Below are 21416 nucleotides of genomic sequence, written 5' to 3'. Positions count from 1 at the left end.
AAAATGTGTGCTTTAACAGAAATCGATGTATGTTACTGGACTGATATTTGATCGACCTTTATGCATACAGGTGTTGCTATTTTCATTAACTGCTTTCCTTTCCATATGCAGTTGTATAGACAGATTTACATTGCAGATGTGAACAGTAGATAAAGACAGATTTATGGATGATCCATATTTCTTACTGGTAATTCCTTACACTCTGTGGTGTAACTACAGAAAACTATGGATTTCAATATTATCCATTTGTAGTATGTTCTTTGGATGTTACGGATAATTCTTCATTGATGTTTCTTTACCAAAGTCTTTATAGTACATGCTGTTGTTGTTATGGATATTTCCTCATTGGTGTTTTTTTAATAGTATGTTCTTTTGCTGTTACAGATATTTCTTCATTAATGGCTCTTAACAAAAATGTTATACTGTAACTACTGGTTCAATATACAAAGGATCCATACTGTCTGCGGCCTGCCAAAGGATCCTGAGATTTTCTGCTGCTTTCTGTAACTTGTTAAATTGTTAGTTTGTGCACTATTTTCATGTGAAATGCATGTAGGCTCCTGTGGCAGGATCCTGTTGTCTTTCGACTTTCATTCAACAGATATGTTGTGTAACAGGATCTGTTCCCAAACATAGCCTCTAAAGATATTGCACATCCTATCTATTTGACAACTGTTATGTATGCAGACATTGTTTGTCATTTTTTGCATGTCACATTAGTATTTGTCACAGACTGTATTTTATAGACTTTGGCATTGCACAGGAATGCATACTGTTTATGTTGACATATGCTATCCACAGAATCATCTACATTAATGGGAATACTCAGGAATATGATCATGTGCATATCACTGTCTTTCAGTTCCGTAACCATTGAACTGGGTGCCAATTTCTCCCCATATGAAAATCACATCATACTCAATGCTCTCCAACAACATGGATGGAGACTCCTTGGCCATTCTGGGACCACAGTTTGGAGAAATGAGATCTGTAACAACCTCACTAACATGATAAATGTGATTGGAGGTCACAAAAGATCCTGTGTGGCCTGTCAACAATGCTGCTTAGACATGATCCTCAATGCAGCCAACAGGTTAAGATGATATGAAAGATCGAAAGATGCCACCAGTGGCAGACCACAATTATTTCTGGCTTCTTTGCATACAGAAAAAGGTGACGGATGCATACCCAGGTGTGGGACGGAAGCTGGAGTTCCAGACTGAACATCCATGTTTTTATTTCTATGACATGGCTGAGTATAGAGAAAATCACTGCATGTTGCTGTAGCATTCATATTCAGGTATTGTCATTTTTGATTTATAGCAGCATAATTAAGACATCCACACAGATCCACACAGGATGATAATGACGAATGTAAGATTAATGACATGTAGTCATACGACTACAATACAGGCAGAATAGTACAACCAACATGTGCAATGCTGTCTTCTTTAATATTCACAGGTGCATCTACCTGGACAACACCAGGGAATGGCATGTGAGTGTCTCCATACTTTGTTACTGTGGCCACTACCTGCTATTGCCTCAACTTCATGTCATGGCACTGCTGTTAACTGTTGTATGATATCTCCCTAACATTGTATACTACAGGTACGTCCAGTGGGGCCCAAGCTGTGCAGATGTAAGTACAGAGAGACCAGGTATGCTACTGCAAGATGTTCATAGTTTGCAGCAATGTGTAGCAGGCCTGTGATACATGACATTAATGTCACTATTTTTCAATACCAGGCCATCTGGCATACAGAGGCAATGTATGTCATGTGAGTATCTGCAGTTCCTGTTATTGTGTTGCATATGTCATGCTGCCAGTATTGCCTTGCCTGCATACACGACTATGTTGTATTTCTCTTTCCCACTGCAGGATCTGCAGTACAACACACAAACTCTCAACAAAGGGACTTTGTCAACGGTATGCTATTAACTATGTTTCATGCATGTCATTTCTGTTACTCCTGTTGTTATCGTGCATTAATACTGTGTCCTTCTTCCCATTTCTGGGCCAGACTGCATCAACCCCATCAACTGCACAAACAAGTATATGATTTAACTATGTTCAAATGTTTAAATGCTTAATTGTGGCAATGATGTGATCTATAATGGTGATTGTTTTTTTTCATTACAATACTTGAATTTTTCCCATCTTCAGCAGCACCATCTTCCCAGGAAGAGTTGTCAAGTGTGTGTTTTGTTTATATTCAGCACATATGTTACATATGTTGGCTATGTAACCTAATTGTATAAGTCATTATTATCTGTAACATTGCAGTAAGATATATATGTCACATATCTTTAATGATATCTAGCATGTGATGTATATTGTTCTGATCTGTGTCATCTGTCATCTGTCTCTTCTTTTAGCACATCAACTATCTGTATCCTGCTGTGCTTAGTTGATTGCAACACGGAAGAGTCAGGCCACATCCCAGCAGAAACACCATTGCCCATCGGATATCAGTGTCTGTGCTCCATTTTCCATACACTTACACTGCTGGCCCATCTGCTGTGGTTCTACCAGTTATGATAAAACCTTCAACTCTCAGTCAGCATGGTGTTTTTGTGGAGGAAACTGGACCACGTTTTTCTGTATGTGGTTGAGGCAGAGCAGACCATGGTGTGAGATGCCCGTGAGGTTGCCCTAGACTGCATTAGAGTGAATCCAACATTTTCCTAAACATAGCTGACTCTGTGCATTATATTACTAGTCGTTTACTGCCATATATTTTTCTGGTGGAATTAAATGTTTTGCTTTATGTCTTGTGTTGTTTCTCTTTTTTCATGTTATTATAGTGTGAAGATAAGAATGTGTTGCACTGATGTGTGTCCCTTATTGTTTTCCATACATTGACACAACAATCTGAGTCTGTATGCATACCTATGTTAGCTGTGCCCTGAGTTGATGATCCCTTTTGTGACAGATTTGTATATGTTCATAATGATATATATTATGACTATGATGTTATGTCTGATGCTTAGTGTATACATCTAGTGGGTAAGTCATAGTTTCATAGATTCAAAGACTGTTACTAGGCTAATGACTTGGGAGGGGGGCATTTCTAAGCCTAGGCAAGTTTCCCAGAAAGAATTATGATGTCCTGCATCCAAATAGGACATTGAGGGTCAGGCATTTATAAGGTACCTCTCTCCATAAGGGACAAGGGTGCCAAGCCCAGTGTAAATTTCCTATTCCCCATCCACTTGTCTAGGTTATGCTTAAATTGGGTAGTAGACAAACTGAGCTATACATGAATGAGAAGCCTATTCCATGGAAGGGACAGTCTCTGAGATACATATCTGTCTCCCAAGCATGTTATGTTTACGTCACAGACAAAATTCATGTCCCTAGAACTCGTATTTCTGGTACTCTTTGACTTACAAATATGTAGGAGATTTGTAAGTGTGGAGTTTGCGTATGCCTTGTAAGCCAGGCATAGACCATCCCTCAATAATCAACAATCTATAGGACACTGAGTAGAGGGAAAAAGCTTTAATATGCTCTTCATATGGCAGGTTTGTTCTGAACTGTATTCTTTTTGTAAGGAGCCTTTAAGGTTGCTCTAGTTGCTGCCTATGCCTGGTCAGGTACATACCGAGGAGAACATTGTACTCAATGATTGGTCTGATGAGAGCAGAGTACAGTGGGATAATGATCTCTTTGGCCCTAAATGCCATGCCCTTACATATAAGTTGTATAACATAAAAGGACTTCATCACCACTGTGGCCGAATGGTGGTCGAAGGTAATGCTACTGTTTATGTGCATACCCAGATCACTGTCTACTGGGTCATCTCTTAGGTGTATATTAACAACATGATGATTGATTTCCCAAAGGGTACAGTTATGCATTTCTTGGCATTGAGTTTAAGACCATGGCTTTTGCACCATTTGTTAGTCAAAGATAGACCTTCTTGAAGAATGCCAGTGCCTGCAGGGGAGTCAATGATAATCTCCAGCTTGCAAACATCTGCAAACTTAGACATTCATAAACGTTCAGCATCTGCTTCCATTTCAGAGAAATATATGTCAAAAATGAGCAGGCCTGGTACCAAGCCCTGGGGGACTCCAGTAGTGACTGGCCTCTTGGTGGATGTGGTCTCCCTTATTTTGACCTACTATGTCCGATCAGTGAGCCAGTAGGTTATCCAATGGATGAGAAAAGGGTTTATACCTAAATTAGTGAGCTTTTTCTATAATGCCTGAGTGGGGTATTGTTCCAAAAGCTTTTAGCAGGTCTAGATAAGTTGTGTGCACAGTCTTATCTTCATCCAGTGCTCTGGCGACCCTCTCAAAAAAGTCCAAAAGATTTACTAGGCATGACCTTCTTTTAACAAAGTCAAACTGATAGTTCCAGCTTTTGCAGGTTGCCTAAAAAAACAACCTTGGCATACATGCACACTATCAACAAATATTTTATTTAATAACAAAATAGCTAGCACTTCAGCTCATAGCATTCTAACGTTCAAAGTGAAATTGGGAAGGCTGTGAGACAGAGCACTATTTCATTTGTAATTAAGTAAAATTTATTTTAACAGTGTATATGAGGGTCAAGGATGTTTTTATTTTTTTATTTGTTTTTCAATTTATTTGGTTCAATTCAGTTTAATTGGCATTTGTTATAAAGAGAAGCAGGATAATGTGAAAGAACTTATTAAAACCTTTACCTAGAAAAGGAAGGCAGGAGACAGGTCTGTGCTTCTCCAGCTTGTCATCATCTGACCAGAAAATGCCCAATCATAGCTACGTCAACTAACGGAATAAGATGCTTAATCAGAGTTTGATTCCATAGACGATGGCAAAAGAAGCTGTCAACAGTAGAAATAGACCCCAAGATTCAGCAAGCCGTATTTTCCATGCAGGAACAGTATAGGAGCTCCTGCATGGAAAAATAGCCGCTGAGCGATCCAGGTAAGCACCGTTTTCACGTGTACGAGCGGCCCTACACTGTTCTAGCACAGAAAACCAGCAAATATGCAAATCACCTCATTTACTGGTGAAAAACATGCAAATGAGATGATTTTGTGATCAACCAAGCTGCCAGGTCTCTGTGCTAGAACAGTGTCAGTGCAGAAATGTATTCGGCTAGTAATTGAATACATTTCTGCATCTCACAAAACAGAGGCATGACAGCTCATGTAAAAGCATGTATTGTATGTAATACACATGACAATGGCCAAATATAAGACCATTGGCATTGGAAACAGTTTATTTTTTTTTTTTAATTAAACTTTTTTTTTTTGGGCCGATCTCATACGTTTAAGCTTAGGGCAGTGAAGCGCAAACGGGATTGTGCCGAAAATAAAAACAAAATAAGAAAAGTCAATTTTAAGTTAATTCTGCATTTTGCCATTATAGTCAATGGTGTGCAGAATGTAAACAATACCAGGGAGCACTGGTTGTCAAGGGGAAAGGGTCCGTTTTAGTGCAGCAACTAATGACCTACACACTGGGGTATGCAAATGAGGGAAGTTATACTGAATAACAAATTTCTTCAAAGTGTCAGCTTGTTGTTGAGCTGTGCCGGCCATGCCTCACACACAGAACTAATAGAGGGGAACCCATCACAGTGGATACCACTGTATGTCTAGGCTTAAGAATACTCACCACATGTACCTTCCAAAGACCAACTGGGGATATCATGGGGGTCTCACAGGCATCAGCATCCAGGGTATCCACCAGTTCCTGGATGCCATGACACCACATGCCAATGAGCACATTTATTTCCCCCCCACCTGTGAGGCGTTGACCAGAAGTATGCGTCTCTTCCACCATATAGTAGAATACCTTGAAGTAGTTGGTGGTCTATTTGGCCCCCTGTCACTGTTCAGCCTTTTATGTAGGCCAAACATCCAGACCATTACGGATTAGAATTTCTGAATATACTAGTAACATTAGGAACCATAAACTTTCAAGTACACTTTACAAACATACACTTGAGCACCCTTCTGCTTTGTTTCACTTTACAGTTATTGATAAAGTCACAGGTGACAGATCCCATAAAAGTGGATGTCATACTATTCTAAACAACAAAGAAAGAAAATGGATAATCAAACTGGGTGGTCTTTTTATCCCTGGTTTGAATGAACATCTTTAATTCCTTTGTAATAGGAATCCATTGTTTATTATGAAGTTGCTGTATATCTCTTTAACATTTTTCCAATAGGAACTCATTACAGACTAATTATTTAATTGGCATGTGCTATTTAAACCATTGTCCTGATGTGTCTTTTGTTATTTTTAGCTTGATTCATGCACTAAAGAAGGCTTACATAGCTGAAACCAGTTTGCTTATTTATATATGGCACTTTTTGTGCTGACTTGGGGGTAGTTTATACTCCTTAGTTGATTCAAAATATATTTATTATATTTATACTTTCTGGCAACCTCCACTGGTGTTGGACCTTTATTCTGGTTTGGTTAGGCTTACATAGGCCCTTGGGCCGATAGCCTAGTACCTACCTATGAACCTATGATACTTCACACACACACATATTGGATAGGAATACTCACACATATCTAAAGCCAACATAATATAATATGTCAAACATACACACACAGAGATGTGGGGAAGAGAAAGACAGACAGCGTCACAGAGATTCCCATTATGAGGCCTTTCCCACCCAGTACATACCCCTTAGGAGCTTAGGTTGAGGGGCACATTGTGTAGGTTAAATATGTGTCCCTTGGCATATGTCATGTCGCAGTGTCTGAGTGGGTGTCTGTCTTGTTGGTCTTTGCTCTTTGGGTAAATGTCCATTGAGTGCCTCTGGGAAGGTGGGTGTGTGGCTTTTCACTGCATGTCATGGCTGTCAAAGTGGGTGTCATGGTGAGCTACATGTTCCACATAGTGTGGTATAGGTGTTGATCTTTATCCTCTTGACATGGTAGTTCAGTCTATGCTGGAGAGTGCATATATCCACATTGGGTGATATATGGGTAACCCTCACAGGTCTGAGTGTTTGGTGTTTAGAGGGGAGGGCTGTCTGTGTACATGAGGCAGTTGCAAAAGTGCCTCAGAATGGACAAATGCTCCAGGTGAATGGATGAAAGCACAGATAACAGCCCTTCAAACATGCCAGTAGGAATGGACATAATTAGTAAGTACTGGGGCAACATCTGTGATAAACGAGTACTGCTTGATGGCCCCCAGGTGTGCCACACTTCTTGATGCAATAACCTGGTGAAGTGCCAAGCCATAATGCTAGTTGAAGTGCAAGACAGGAAGAACTAGCATAATGTATGAGTGGAACAGAAGGCAGACTGTCTGCCACCTGTAATACTTTACCACAGCTGTACAGTTAACAGTAGCTTTGGCCATGTGAAAGGTCAGTAAGCTTTGTAGTGCATGTGGTAACTGCATAGCGCTATAGTAAGAATACCTAGATAGGCAGGGCTTCTAATTTCAATACTGGCATGTGTATGTGTGTCTTGTACTGTCTGGCTTATACCATTTTTGATCTGTGTACTACCCTTTACACTATCCTTCACTCCAATGTAGTAGTCCTGTTAATGTCATCCACCAAAGAAGTACATTTGGAAGAGGTGGCAACGTGTAAGCTCTGTAGTGCATCTGATAACTGCATAGCACTATAGTAGGAATACCTAGATGAGTGGGAGTTCTAATCCTAATGGTGGCAACTGTTTGTGTGAAGATCATATCTTGTGTGTCTTATACCATTTTGATGTGTATACCACACACGACTGGTGACGACCTCCCACTGCCTTACTTTATATAGTGTGGTAAAAGCATCTGCCTCATGTGCAGCAGGTTAAACCATTGTATAGTCCTCTAGTCCTCTGTACAGATATCTCTGCAATATGCATATGTTTGCAACCTATACGTGGTTGTAAGTGGTCTGTGTGCCTTAACAATGCCCATGTATGTGATACTATAGCCAAATAGGCCACAGTGAGTGTACTGACACATATGGCAGCATGAGGTATAATACCTGACTGAATCATCATAATGATACAATGTCTGCTGCCCTCACAGGTGGCCAGCCTTGTAGGTGCAATACATGAGTCCAGAAGCCTGGTTTTACAAGTGAACTGTTCATGTTATGGGTCACATTAAAGGCTGTTTGAGGTGTGGCCTGTCATATTGTGGTCCTAATTACTATGTAACAGGAACACCTTGCATCTTAAGAGGTATGCGCACACAGTTTATATCCACTGTATACCAGTAATGTGTCATGCATGACCCTACCTTAGGCTGTTTGTCCCGCCCATTTTGCTGGCCTCTGTCCAGATGTCTTGGCACTGGCAAGTTGTGAAGTATGCTACAGGAATGTTAAATTCATGTCTGACAGGCCCCAGTGGTGACCACTCAACAAGCAATATAGCTATTGCATAAAGCAATATAGCTATTACTGATGGTTGTGAGCATGGTAAATTTCATGTGTTTCACATGCCCTGTGTATTACCAGGCAACAACAGAACAATGTCATACTCACCAGCTTCAGGCTGCTGTCCCATATGCAGACCAAAAAGTCCAAGGTAGTTGTGGGAGGGAGTTATTGTCATCAGACTCATATGTGGCCTTGGTACAGGATGGATGGAGCATGTCTGCACATCTACAGTACTAACCACAATAATACACAATATCCTGTCCTCATCATAGATGTGCACCTCTGTGCATTAGAAAACCCCATCCACAACTGCAATTGGACCTGACACATGCATGTAGATACAATATAGATACATCCAAAGAACAAAAGTGAGGTGGAGCACTGCTATTCTTTTTAAAACCTTTATTACTAAAAACACAGGATAGCAGAGCTCCACCTCGCTTTTGTTCTTTGGATTATCTGTTTTGCTTGGTTGGACTTTGGCACAGTACTAGATTTGTTTCTTCAGTTCACAATATAGATAGATGTATGTCTGATACATTAATGTACTAATCCCCATTGGACCCTTACCTGCACACTTCTTGTCCAGTGTGTGTGTGAGCAACCCACCTACACAATGCTTCCATCAGCATCATGGCTTGTGCATTGGGTGTGTGCCCCATGTTTGGTGAGGAGTTCCTCTGTGGCTGTCAGTAGGGGATGGATGGCTGGGCCCCCACCTGTGGCTAGCCAGTCCCTCACTACAGGAGCAGCCGATTAACAGGCATGGCCAATGAGGTCAGTGGCCCAATGCTGCACATGCTCATAAGTTCTGCTGTGCAGGCCAGCATCATTTACCCTGTGGACCACACTGTCCAAATAACAGGGCATAATGTCCAATCACATACTGGGTGATGATGTCAGTTTCCCCAACAGAGAATGCTGGTAGACGAGCACTCTGCATGTTATCTGGCAGACATAAACAGGAAAAAGTCACAGGACCTCATACGGTTGTCAAACTGCACATCAACAGTGATTATTACTTTAAAATAATCCACACTACACCAAAACCCTCCAAGCTACCATGGCTATAGCAGCTTGTATTACACCCCTGTCCCTGAGCTATCTTATTCCCCCCAGTGTTGGACACTTGATTACATAATCCTCTGTTCTCCATTCATTTCTGTGTAAAGGGTTGACAGTGGGCATCTTCCATGTGGATGGTGTTTGAATGGTTGCAGGTCTGTGTTTGACTGTGGTGTGTGATGGAGCTATGAGCACATGCCTGAGTTCATGTAGGAGACGGACAGTGATATTATTATGCCCCATGGAGATATGCTGTTGTTGCCATCAGTAGGCAATATGTACATACTCGCCATTGCTGAGTGGAGGAGTGTGGTTGATATATATATCCCCCTGTACAACTGGTGTGGACAGGGTGGCAATGTTCCCACCTGACCTGTGTGATGCAAGTTTCCTATATCCATGGCATGTGTGTATGAGGTGTTTTTTACCCCCAGTACAGGGTGAATTGTGTTGTTTCCTCAGAGACTAACAACATATGCGGAGACACAGTTGCAATTGTCCTTGGTGGTATGGATATGTCTGATTTATAGTCATAGTTAGCCTTACAGGAAGGGAAGTCACCTGTGAACTTATATGCTTGCTCAGATATAGATGGACTTGCTTCCAAGTTGTTGCCTGCACCTATGTATCACTGTACAGCCAATGTAGCAACCTATTATGTGGTTTGTGTATTGCTGATGTCCACCAAAGGGGGTTACTCTACCTTGGCGGAGGCTGGATATACAGGTCAGGTACAGCTGTGTCCATATAGCTACAGTAGATATAAAGGGTACACACCCATGATACACTGCCTGGTATTTGTGCAATTGGAACATGACACCACAATAACTCATTTTATAACAATTCTCAACTATAGTGTGACCTATAGCTTGTACAATTCAATTGAAAACATAATCTGGTCTGTGAAAACATATGGAAATAATACTCAGTACAATAAGTTAGTTGAATGAGTGTGCACACCCTTAAACTGATATGCTGTGTATGCACCTCTTGAGATGGTTACAGCATTCAATGGTCTTGGTCTGGACTCTAACATCATGGCACATCTTCACTTGGCAATAGTTGCTCACCTTCCCAGAAACACCTTTGATTGTATTTCAAAGGAATTTTACAGGTTAGGGTCACATTCAAGATGAAGAACATTATGAAATGATCTTCTGTGGTCTGATTGTGATATAGCACACATACCTGGCATTCCAATAGGGGTGTGTACACTTGTGATATCCACAATATATAGGTGTTGACATAGCTGGCAGGGATAGGCATGGACAGAGGGTCATAACACAGGTGGACACTTCTCTGATTAATACCTGATAATTATGCCTACTTTAGTACCAATATCAGTGTCAGGGCAATGCAACAACCAGTAGCTGTATACATATATGTCTGTTGCATGCACTGACACTGATATTACACACATCTGCAACATGCACAACCTAATTACCTGACTGCTAAAACCCATGTGATTAGTTTTGTGCCTTCCAGCTGAACATATGCATACATACATGTGCTCTGGGGATACCTGGTATACATTTCTGTTGTATGTTAGTATGGCACACTATATTTACAGTCTTGCTGCTCAATCATAATTCTCAGCCTGTTACAGCAGTATGTCTGGGCAATGGCACACATAAATAGGTGTCAAAAGGGACATCAATATTGATACTGTATTAATATGGCTGCAACATACATTAGTACATTTAGTGCACAGTAGGGTTTGACATAACTGAGATAACCTGGAAGATGTCCAACTGTCATAAGTAGGCTATTATGTTACAATGTCATTGCTCACAGACCTGACAATGCTGGCCTGCACAGCAGAACTTATGGCTGACATCACACAGGTATATGTGTCTGTGACTACAGATATCAGTCACAAATCTGCTTATTGACCAGCAGAACACTGTACAGTTGAATTTTATTAATTCAATATAGCACATGCAGTTCAATACATGTCTGCAACAGTACTTTACTATACATATGCTCTCTATAGGTCTCTCAGCTTTACAAGGCAAACATGTGTCATACTCATAATCACAGGTAACATGGATATGGAAAACATCTCATTAACTCGCCTAGCAGTGGCACAGTGATAACTGTTTGACAGACACCACTGCGGTTGTCATATATGAGCTGTCCTTTCCCATGGTGAGTCAGGCTCCTGAGCTGTGATCCTACCTCGCAACCCCTTAGAGCATCACATCAGGACAAAGCCTAAAATAATGGGGGGATAAATAGGGAGAGACTTTAAATAGTCCTGTTACAAACATAGGAAGTTCATAGAATGATACATTTTGCATTATGTTGAATATTCTTAAGGATATGGAGTCTTAAACTCAAGTGTTTGTCATTACTTGATGACGTCAATCCTTGGCTATTTGCTAGCAAAGTACAAATTTCAGGAGGAACAGACAAAAATATATGATAGTAAACTGTGGACATTCTGTGAAGATCTGGCAGCATGGCTTTTGTAGGTGATGCTCATGACCAGGTGATGGCCTGTGCACCTGTTGGGGTTCCCAACTTGCTAATTTCATGCAGAGCAGCTGTGTAGTTCTTCCAATATCCAATGTCATGGCAACATACTCCTATAAATGAGTACTCCATATGGGCATTGGCCATTTATCTTACTTTTGAGGAAGACATCTTAGAGTTGTGTGAGCTACTACCTCTTACAACAAGACTTGTGGAGACAAGCAAACTAAATGGTGGAGAAGGTTCAAGACCTGGGGCAGAATGTGAGTATTACTGTTATATATTTGGAATACTGCTAGTTTAACATGATTTGTTTGCACATGCTACTTCTGCATGTGTTTCCATCTGACAAAGTTCTGTCTCTGCATAGCTCTCAACTGTAGGGCCATCCACATAATGGTCACAGGTTACCCTGTTATGTATGGGCTGTTACGCATACAGGCATTGTCCGTGGCAAATAAGTAGCATAATCTGCTGATTGCATTCTGTAGATGGTAACATCCATTTGTTTTTCTGACTTTATATCCCTCAGAAAAGATATGTTACAACAAACCCTGTAACACCAGCAACTTTCTCAATATATAACAGCAATATTTCAAGTATGGCAGTGTATTTGGGCTTCTGTCCACCAATTATGTCAGGCTTTGTCCAGATGTCATACAGTAGTAGGTTGATAGGTATACTGGTCTATCATTATTTAGTGTTGTAATTCCTGCTGAGGGGAATGGCTGAGAAACATGTTGAAGTCTGTACATTCAAGAAGTTGGTGTATAGAGAATGCTCTTGATGCCCTTGCAATATATGTTATGTGGGTAACAGTAACACATGTTTTAAAACTAGGCTGTAAGACATATTATCGATAGGAAATATGACAGTTCTATAGCCGTACAATTGAATAAATCTCACCATGGGGACAGTAGTGGGTCCCAAGGTACTGTTTTTGAAAAAGCCTGTTCTTCAGCTTAATGAAACATTCATAAAAGGAAAATTGTTATGTACAGACTCTCAATGTATTAATACTAACTGTGATACTTTATCCCACAGGGGGTTAAATGAGGAGTGTAATTGGGAGGCTGTGTATTCAATTATGTAATTAGGAGTTAATTGCTTCTTGTGATTAAGGCATGCATTTCTGGTAATGTTTTACTCCTTGAAGGCTTTCGCCAACACAGCAGAGTACAATAAACATGTGGTTGGTTGTATTTTTATTTGCTATGTTCAAACATTTTATTTGTTTTGCTAAAAGGTTGTTGTATGTCTGGCCATTGTGTATGGCCTATCACGATTTTGTAGCAGTGTACTGGTCATGTAATTATTTGGACTGTGGGGGGGGTGGATGTGAGTTTCATGGCTACTTCTGCATCTAGCTGTGCATGTTGCCCCAGTTGTGGGTGGTCTATCAGCAGCATATGTTTGTATGGGCATTTTCGGACATGTATGTATGTATGTATATATATATATATATATATATATATATATATATATATATACAGATATATAGATTTATATAGATATAGATATAGATTTGGGATATGTATGTGTATATATATATATATATATATATATATATATATATATATATATATATATATAGAGAGAGAGAGAGAGAGAGAGATACAAAAAACATACAGTTGAGGTGGCTTACTGGTAAATTGCATTGGCTATGATGTGCAGGTTCCTGGGTTCAAGACCTGCAAGGGTTGTTTATTTGGTTGCTAAGCAGAACAAGGACTGTTGGATACAGAGTGGTTATAGCAGTTTTGAGCAGCTTTGAGCATGCTTCCGTGAGTTTGTATGTTAGCAGTGCTAATGTATGGTTAAACAAATAGGTGCTTACACCATGTAGGCTTCTCTTATCATTGCACAAACCTGCTTAGCATTTACATTTACACCTGCTAAACATAGCTCAGCCCTGGTAACCAGTGATGGCATTCCAGTCTGATAAAATAACAGGGTAATGACATCTTTAATAAGTGTAGTTAGTTTACAGTAGCAAACTGTATGAGTACACTGTATAGGACACCTGAGTATACATGGGTAGTACCACAATCATTTCTCTTTGTATTTGTTTCATACATGGGTAGTATCCCAGGTTATATGTAGTCACACTTCCATGTTACACCAGCTACAGTGCACTGGTTGATAAAAATAATTTCACACATATTGAATCATTACATTAGTATTTTTAACAGTGTTTTTCCAAGTAAGAGTAGATTGCAGATTGTAGTACTGGAACCATACACCCCTGCATGCAAATCTGAACTCTGAATACTGACTATCTTGTAATTGGTGTTTGAGTTGTATTTTTATATGTATCTCCTATTGGATATTGATCTGATATGTTGATATTAACTATAAGCTACTATGTATTTTGGACATGTCATTGAGGACTGCTGTCATGTAGTAATTGCATACCTTTCAGTTTCAGAGGTTATCTTTCAAACATTCATCCTAATGCATAATCTGTGGGCTATCTTTCTGTCTGTCCTCTGTACAGATGTGCAGATGTCAGATATTGCTACAGCCATACCACTATGTGGGTGCCCACATTGTATTGTGCTGTGGGCCTGAAGACTGCTGCTAGTTCTGACATATGGGGCATTCCTCAATGTGGGCCTTGCCCCTTTTCTTTGCCTGTGTGAGGGACATTACAGAGGTGGTGTCCTACTGAGTTACATACAGTAGGTGGCAATGAATTACAGGACAGGACATGTGGAGACATCCAATCAACATGGGGGACATATCCCTAGATTTCTGAACAGATTCTATGTCATCAGTGCTGTTATATACATGGTGGATTGATACATTGGCAGGGTTTGTGTAGACATGCATTTAGTGTGCGATGTCATGACTCACATTGATATGTCTCTGACATACCTCTCCACTGACACGCTGTCCACAGACTGGCCACATGTCTGCCTGTTATCTTTTATCTGTTCCCCAGACAGCTGGTGTCCTTGGTAAATCTGTCATGTACTCTGGGGAATGCAGTCAGTAAATACTCACATCTACTGGTATTCCCAATATCATATTTCTCATAAAAGATGTTACAACTAACCCAGTGACATCTGCAACTGTCTCAATGTATAACAGCAGTATGTCCAATCTAACATTGTGTTTTTGCCTCTGTTCCCACCTAGTGATATAGGGGTTGATGCCTAGCATTGTGAGTTTTTGAATGATTCCTGTGTGGGGAATGTTATCAAAGGCTTTGGCCAGATCAAGGTAGGCTGTATGTGCCACCTTGCCTTCATCCACAGCTCAGGTGACTGATGCCAAGAAGTTGACCAGGTTGATTGAGCAGGTAAGACCTACCCTTCACAAAAGTAAACTGTGTGGGATCTTGAGTCTGCAGATTCCCATATCCCTGCTTATTAGGTGCATGGTGATGCATTCCATAGCTTCACATAACAGACTTGTCAGGCAGTTGGGTTGGTATTTCCCAGTGTGTGTAGTCATACCTTGTTTGTGAAGAGGGGTGACTGTAGCAGTGCACAATTCAGTAGGGAAAAAGCCTGAGGTGAGGCTGTGCTTGAACAAGGCATGCAAGTGAGGTGCCAGGTCACTTTGTAGTTCATGTAGAACACAGCCAGTGATATTGTCAGATTCCATAGAAGCTGTATTCTTGGCCTTAACATGTGCTGCAGTAATACTGGGTGCCTGGCATTGTACTGGTATTGTGATTGGTCCTTTGGTAGGGTACAGAGGGAAAAAGTTTGCACTCAATATGTCAGGCAGTATATTGGCATTATTTGTTGGCTCAGTCTGGGAGGTGCCATTGTCTACTAGCTCTGAACAAATCTTGGTATTGACATGGAGATTCTTTACATAACTGTATGAGGCCTTGTGGTTGTCTTTACTATGTGCTCCAATTTTGTTTTCACAGCTAACTTTGTAGTATTTGATGAGGGAGCTCAACTTTTAATTGAGGCTGATAAGGGTTTATTTCCAGTCTTGAGACTTCACCTTATTCCATATCAGTTATCTCCTTCTGTTGTACAATTTCTTTATGGCAGGGGACCACCAGAACAGCTTTCTTTTGTTGGAGGTGAGGGTCCTGGTCATATTGGGTATGCCGGTATCCAAGCATTTGTGTACATGTTCATAGTGCATTGCTGTTTGATTCAGCTGTCATGCAACTAGTCTCCATTTGCATGGCTGCTGTGAGGTTAGCCACCTCTGTTTTTATGAGGCCATAGTTAGCTTTGGAAAGGCTTTTCATGGTGGTTACCTGTGCAGGCGGGCTGGGAAAGCTGTAGATTTCCAAAAGTGATTATTTTGTGTTGAGATATAACTAGGGAGGAGTTGACTATTGGTTTAGAGCAACAGTCGCCCAAGTTAGTAAGGACCAGGTTGATGTGATGGGCATGTGCATCGGTACATGAATAGCTTTCCTAGTTAATGGTGGGGTAGTTGAAGTCAACCAGTATGAGAGTGTTAGGTTGGACACTAATATTCTCCAGGGTGATAAGGGACATGGAGTGTGAGTCTTGGGACATGTTTGGGGAACTATAGCAGGCTACAGCCTGATCCACTGTCTTTCCCAATGCTAGCTACGCCTATTCTCCAGGGTGATAAGGGACATGGAGTGTGAGTCTTGGGACATGTTTGGGGAACTATAGCAGGCTACAACCTGATCCACTGTCTTTCCCAATGCTAGCTACACCTACAGGACCTATAATGCATAATGTTGGTCTACCACTCTGGAGGTGTGTGCATCTTTAATGAATATGAAAATACTACCTTCTTTGGAGCTTCAGTCCAGGTTCTGCAGCCAAAAGTTGTGGAATTAGTTATAGGCTGGTACTGCAGGGCTGCTTCCGGCTGCCTTTAACCAGGTTTAAGCACAGATGTCATTGTTTCCCATTTTAAGGAATACTTCCAGTGAGTGTGTTTTCAGATTTAGACTTCTAGAGTTCAGCAGCATGACTCTATGATTGCATGTGTTTGTAGCTGTCATATATTTCTGTATATTTATGTATACATATGCATATATTTATATATATATATATATATATATATATATATATATATATATATATATATATATGCAGAAAAAACTTCAAAAACAATATCATCCCCAAGGGGGGTGCTACAGGAAACAAACACTGAAGACAGGAGCTGATTGCTAGACTTTATGGAAAGTTGTGAGCATATTGTTGAGAGCTGGTATATACAGGCTTCTTCTTCTGGGAGCCGGTGGAGGGTCATAAACCAACTCGTTTTTGCTTGGGTCTGAACTGGTTCCTGTTCCCCCTTGGGGATGATTTTGTTTTTGAAGTTTTTTCTGCATTTTAATAGTGTTTCTTCGAGTTTCTACTAGTCGGTTTTGTCATATTTATATTATATATATATATATATATATATATATATATATATATATAAATATATATATATATACATATACATACATATATATGTGTGTGTGTGTGTGTGTGTGTGTGTGTGTGTGTGTGTGTGTGTGTGTGTGTGTGTGTGTGTGTGTGTGTGTATTTATTCACCTTTCTATATATATGTATGTATGCATATATGTGGAAATAAATGTGGATGTACCTCTCTCTTTGTATATATATTATGTATAGAGTTGTCCACATATATGCATCTTCATACATATATACATGTATATATAGAGTACCTGACATATTCTAAAGACTCCTTTCCCTACTGTTGAATGACTGTACTAACTGATATGTTATTATAAGGCTCAGATGGTGTAATGGTACATTGCTTTGATCGTAGTTTACAGGGCCCTGGGTTTAAGAAGTGGCATGCCTTATTATTTTGTTGCAAGGCAGAACGGCTCTGCTGGGGAGAAGGGATAAGACTAATAATTAAAAGAGGTCCCTAGTTTGGGCCCCTTCACCCCCATTTAGACAGCCTTTGGTCAGAGTTGTTGCAGTAAGAGGTTCAAAGTGTGGATCCGATGTGCAACTGCATGACAAACACACATATATATTATGTATATATATATATATATATATATATAGATATATATATATATATATATATATATATATATATATATATATATCTATATATATATATATATATATATATATATATATACACACACACACACACACACACACACACACACACAGACACACATACACACACACACACACACACACACACACACACACACACACACACACACACACACACATACACACACAAACATATATATATATATATATATATATATATATATATATATATATATAGATATATATATATATATATCCCTACTGTTGAATGACTGTGCTGCATGATATGCTTGAATAAAAATCAGACATATCTATAGCTCAGATGTCTTATTGGTAAATTGCTGTGGCTATTGTGTCCAGGGTTCAAGACTTGCAAGGTCTTATTATTTTGTTGCTGGGCAGAACAAGGACTGTTAAATACAGAGTTATTAAGGCACTTTCAATCAGTTGTAAGCTGGTTTGCAAGGGTGCAGCAGTAAGCAATGCTAACTTCTGGTTAAATATGCTTACAGACAGCCTTAAAAGTTCTTAATCTGTATAGGCATCACTTAGCATCATGCAAACAGGCTTAGTCCCACTTACTACTTCTTACTCCTGCTTTCCTCCGTGCCAATTTCTTTAAAAGAAAAGAAAAAAGGGTTTATAGGAAAGTGGTGAAAAATGGAGCACGAACAGGGTAAAACAATATACAAGATAGCTAGGGATATGCAGGATGGGTGAAGGGAAGGTCCATAGCTGTCCATTTCTTCTACAGCAACAGTTGTGTATATATGCTGAATTTGGAGGTAAATTTGGACACTCAAGCCCCTGTGAGAGAGGGGTGAGGACAACAATAATGTGTTGTGGATCCAATTAGACAGGCTTACATGTGTCCAGTGGACATGTGTGTGAAATGGACAGCTATGTTTGGGAACAGATTGCCCCCCTTTTTTTTTACGGTGAGAGTGGGATGTTGGGTAAGGATAGTAGTTATATTTTGGGAGGTAGGTTGGGTAGGAAGACAGACAAGACAGACAAGACAGCATACAGAGGTGGTATATGACACTTGTGGGGGGTAAACACCTTGGACGGGGAGGGGTGTTTGATAATCGGAAGCCCACAAGCCAACAAATGGATACAGTGGGACTGAGGTCCCCAACCATGGACAGTCACAATTGTACGTTCACAGCCTCGATGGTGGCTGTGCTGGGGGCTGAGCAGTAGGGGCAGGCTGACCCTCTAATTGAGCCACACGGCCCTCAAGCTGGCATAGCAGATCTCCCAATTCCTTCTGGAGCTTGCTAAGTACCAGACCCCCCACCTGGCTTTGGGTGACAGGATCCTGTCTGCGCCCATGCCCAGGGGGACAAGCCCCATCACCTGAGGCAGTTCCAGTCTAAAGTGGTGCAGGACCAGCAGACAAGGACATCTTGGGGTGGGTCCCAGATATGCTGGGGCCCAGTGCCATGGCCAAATGAGGAGGGAGAGGCAGATCCACTGGGATCGGCCTTCCGTAATATGCTATGGTGTTTCAGTTTTAGAACAGATGTTGGTTAGTAATGGTTAACACATTCCAGGATTAGTCATAACAGTATGCATGAATATTCCCATTAACCCAAACAACAGATTTGGAACATTTGCATAGCAAACAGAACACATGCATATATGGAACCACAGTGGGCATTACACTGGCATGCAGGTTACATTGATAGCAACAGGCCACCAATGATAGTATTTGAACAGGGAACATTAATTGGAATACATTTCAACATTTGTAGAACAACAGTACACATGTCCCAACAGTAGGTTTGGTGGAAAACATACCCCTTCATTTATGTGTTTAGATTATTGGTGAAGATAAGGTGGGGGAGAGAGAGAAATGTCAGTTAACAAATGTAGATTCTTGCAGTGGTCACAGCTTTAATGATCACTGCTCTACGCATTACTTTACAGGTATTATTACAACAACTATGGTGTTGGGTTGGGCAGTGGTTAACACAACATTACTATTCTGATATCAGATCTTGGTGCATGAAACTTTCCAGTCATACAATACCAGAGTAAACACAACCAGTCCAGGGTTTTCACTTTTATTGACAGGTAATTACACGTTTATTGATATATAACGTGTATGCCACTATTACTCTCATACTCGCTTCTTTAGTCACTAAAAAACATGTTCATTTTTAAATACTGTAAGGTGAAATTCTGCTACGTTTCATTTATTTGCCCTTCATTATAACAGCTAGATTGTTACTCACCAGCCTTGCAACGTAGCCTTAGCATCCTGCTAGTATGGGCTTCCAAGTTCACAGCCCTCTCATCTACAGCTGTACAGGAGATAAGAAAAAACACTTATGCATACCTATCCATCACATATACAGGCTGGACTTTGGAGAACACTTATTTTGACTAATACTTACACGTGGCTGGAGCATTCCCCACTCAGGCATCTTGGACCCACTGGTCCAATAGGTCCCTCTTCATCTACTTCAAGTCAGCAAATTGGTGCCGGACCTGGTCACCAGTCCGAGGGATGCCAGTGGCAGTGATGAGATCTTAGGTAAGTTGGTGCCAGGCCTCTGCTTTGTATTGGGAGCCCTGGTACTGGTACTGCAACAGCTGCCCTTCATAGTCTTTAATGAGGAGTCCAACCATGACCCTGGACACCTGAATGCCCCAGCATTGCACCCGAAAGTGCACATCTTCACCAACACCTGCCATAGTGCCTACAGTGGGGAGCTACAACTGGTTATGAGCTATCTTCCCACCTGTGTAGTTTAAATAGGGCTTATTTCCCACCTTTTACCATGATTGGACAGTTATGAAACTTCTGAGCTAAGGTAAGCACCGCTCAGACCTGCTTAGCTAAGATAACTATTGCTTAAAGGGGTAGATGCTTAGCCCTACTTACCAGTGTGCACATTCGCTTAGCTATGCTAAATCTTGCTTAAACTTTACATTTCATTGACACCTCACATTTAGGGCTACTATACTACCCTGGTTAGCATATGCATACTAATATTCACTACTTATTGATGAAAAATGCATTTTAGTTGTGTTTCACATATTTTATTTATTTTATTTATTTAACATTTGTTGACCGGGAAAGTCCGACTAGGTTCCACAGAGCCTGTTTTCAGCGGAGGCCCAGGGAGAAATGCTCCAGATGCATGTCTTTGGAATGTGGGAGGAAACCAGAGTACCCAGAGGAAACCCACGCGAACACAGGGAGAACATGCAAACTCCACACAGAAGGCACCCCAGCCGAGAATCGAACCAGAGAACCTCTTGCTGTGAGGCGACAACGTTAACCGCTGCACCACTGCGCCACCCTTATAAAAATGTATGGACTGCTGTGAGGCTTGAACCGTGTCTGACTTGAAATTAAGTGAACGCTCTGACCACTGCACTGTTCCAGGTTCACTACTAGTACTGTGTATGTTTCTATTTAGCTACTTTTGATGTATAAACTCTGCTGTGAATAGCTGCACAACGGGCAAACCCGTGCAGCTACGCTTAAACTTTATTGCACACAGGAAAAAAA

This window comes from Protopterus annectens, chromosome 6.part0 (genome assembly GCF_019279795.1).
Source record: "Protopterus annectens isolate FY-2018-M chromosome 6.part0, PAN1.0, whole genome shotgun sequence".
Classification (NCBI taxonomy): Eukaryota; Metazoa; Chordata; order Ceratodontiformes; family Protopteridae; genus Protopterus; species Protopterus annectens.
The sequence above is the reverse complement of the archived record's forward strand: the minus strand, read 5'-3'. Positions refer to the sequence as shown.